This window comes from Panthera uncia, chromosome E1 (assembly GCF_023721935.1).
Source record: "Panthera uncia isolate 11264 chromosome E1, Puncia_PCG_1.0, whole genome shotgun sequence".
NCBI lineage: Eukaryota > Metazoa > Chordata > Mammalia > Carnivora > Felidae > Panthera > Panthera uncia.
This window is the reverse complement of record NC_064814.1, coordinates 36,044,166-36,047,046: the sequence shown is the minus strand read 5'-3', so window position 1 is coordinate 36,047,046 and position 2,881 is coordinate 36,044,166. Positions and strand designations below refer to the sequence as shown.

Sequence of the window (2,881 nt, the reverse complement as noted above, 5' to 3'; positions counted from 1 at the left end):
CACATCTTTTCATTTACTCTCAGCACTTAAAAACAAGGAGGCTTGTGGGTGCCTGGGTGGCTTAGTTGGTTAAGTGTCTGCCTTCAGCTCAGGTCACAATCTGATGGCTCGTGAGTTTGAACCTCATGTTGGGCTCTGTGCTGACAGCTCAGAGCCTGGAACCTGCTTCAGATTCTGTGTCTCCCTCTCTTTCTGCCCCTCCCCCACTTGCTCTCTCTCTCTCTCTCTCTCTCTCTCTCAAAAGTAAAAATAAACATTAAAAAAAAAAACACGAAGGCTTAATAAAAACAGAGAAACTTTTTTCTGTACTCTCTCTCAAACACACAAGACACAATGAATAAGGTCTAATGGGTCCCTCATCTCCAAAAGTCTAGGATCACTCAGGCAGGCAGCCCTACACAAAGCACAATGATGAAGGGTATAACCAGGAGCCACAAGTATGTTTTTCTGTCACCTTTTCTTAGGTTATCAATGCATTCAAGAATCTCGTGATTTCTTTGCAATGATTCAAAATCCCTAGAATAATAAGAATGTGATCAATGTCCCAAGGTTCCACACCATGTCATGTTTTCGTTTTTCAAACTCAGAGCTTGCCAGTGCAAGAACTTTGTCTCCAAAGCCAAGGTCTGTAGAGACTTTCTCAAACTGGCTGAGTGTAGCACCTGCATGTGCTGACAAGAAGCCTCATCATCTGCAGTCAGCTTCTCCCTAAGTTTCCTGAGAGCAGCTAGTATCTCCACTTTGTCTTGAGTGTACAGGCCTCTTTCCAACTTTCCTGCCATGAGATCTCCATCCATCCCTGCTCACCTTGTCTGAAGGTGCCCTGGTTCGTTCGTTCTTTTTTGTTCTTTCTTTCTTTCTTTCTTTCTTTTTCTTTCTTTCTCTTTTAGTGTTTATTTAATTTTTGAGAGAGAGGGAGACAGAGGAGAGAGAGAGGGAGACACAGAATCTGAAGCAGGCTCCAGGCTCTGAGGCATCAGCACAGAGCCCGATGCAAGGCTCAAACCCATGAACTGCAAGATTATGACCTGAGCTGAAGTCAGACGCTTAACTGACTAAGTCACCCAGGTGCCCCTGTCCTGGTTGTTTCTTTGCAAATAATCTGATGACCTCCAAGGTTTTGTTTTGTTTTTTTTAATGTTTATTTATTTTTGAAAGAGAGAGTGTGAGCAAGCAGGAGAAGGGCAGAGAGAGAGGGGGACAGAGGATCTGAAGTGGGCTTTGCACTGACAGCAGAGAGCCTGATGCAGGGCTCGAACTTGAGAACTTTGAGACCGTGACCTGAGCCAAAGTCCTAGGCTTAACCAACTGAGCCACCCAGACACCCCTGAAAACCTCCAGAGTTTTAAAGGCCTGGCTGATAGCTGCCTTCCAGGTGCTTTCCACTTAGCAGTTGCTTTCCACTTAGCTCATCTATCAAAGTCATATTTTCAGACTTTTTAATTTTCTCCATTGAATCATTAAATTCACTTAGTTTTCCAGAGTTTCCTCTTTGGTTTCTTCATATTCATCTCTATCACATTCCTCTCTGCATTCCTCCAGAGCCTGTAATTGCTGCATTAGTCTGTTCAAATTTCTTCTTCCAATTTAGTTCTCTAAATGCTGCTTTAATTTACTTGTCTCTGTCTTTCCTCTGGAAGCCATTTTGATCTCTTGTCTCTTAGCACTTTGAACTCTGCACCGTGTTGACTGGTCCCAAAGTGCATAAACCCACAGCTGTTGAAGTTCCAACTGTTACAAACTTGAGGAAAGTGAAATTGTTCATCAGGACTACAAGAGGCTCAGAGTTCAAACCACTTGGATGTGCAGTTGGGTCCTCAGGCCCTCGGGTTCCCCTCTCCCCAGGACAGTTCTTTTCAATGATCTTTTTACTTATTTCTGTGTAAAAGGAAAGAAAAAACAGTTTGGGGGGTATGCCAATGCATCAGTCACATTAAGACTTTATAACTGCCATAATAATCATAAATTTCTATTTAAATTTACTATCTGGGTGGAAAAGAGAAATTACTCCATTTCTTTACTCTTGATTTCTTTGATTTTTGGGTCTCCTGGGACTGAAATCTTCATCCAATTGCTTTTTTTAATAACTAGAAACAGAATTTGTCTCTGGTGATAACAGGGAGTTTTTAAAAATGCTATCAAAAACTCTTTTCCAACAGGTTTACAGCTTTTCAAAACAAAATATTTTTAGGGCACCTGGCTGGCTCAGTCATTAGAGCATGCAACTCTTGATCTTAGGGTTGTAAGTTTGAGCCCCACCTTGGATGTCGGTAGAGGCTACTTACAAAAAATAAAATCTAAAATAAAAAATGACCAAAATAGTTTCTTAAAATTTTGTCCAAGGAAACATCTAATAAGATTTTTGACCTCCCACCACTCCCCTCTCCAAATTGATGGCTAAGGAGGCAGGCAGAATCAACTTGCTATGCATTGATTACAGCTTTTGTCTTGCCGTAGCTTAGCAAACTCCTTGGAGCTGCTTTAATTACCATTTATTTTTAATTTTTATATAATCTCAACCTTACAGAAGAGTTGTAAAAATAGTAAAAAAAATCCCTGTAATCTTCACCAAGATTTCCCAAAATTCATATTTTACCACTATAAATTTACTACTTTTCCCTTTGTAGTTAGTTAATATTTTGTGACAACATACTTTGTAACTATGTAAATATCCTGTTTCTCATCCAAATGTCACCCACTAGCTTAACCATCCTCTACCAATTCAACTATTACTATCATGGTTGCCAAATAGTGATTTTCTAATCCCATCATTCCTTCTACATTTATTAGCTACCATTCTACTGTAAGGACTCACTTTCCCTTCTCCCACATTTGTTATTTACTCTCTTATTTACTTATATGTTTTTATATTCTTATTTTA

At 39.9% G+C, this 2,881-nt stretch overlaps 1 pseudogene; it reads right to left on the bottom strand.

Annotated features, from left to right (window-relative positions):
- Positions 1-422: 422 nt before the first annotated feature.
- On the bottom strand, positions 423-1,644 carry LOC125927655 (protein LZIC-like; annotated as a pseudogene).
- Positions 1,645-2,881: the final 1,237 nt, after the last annotated feature.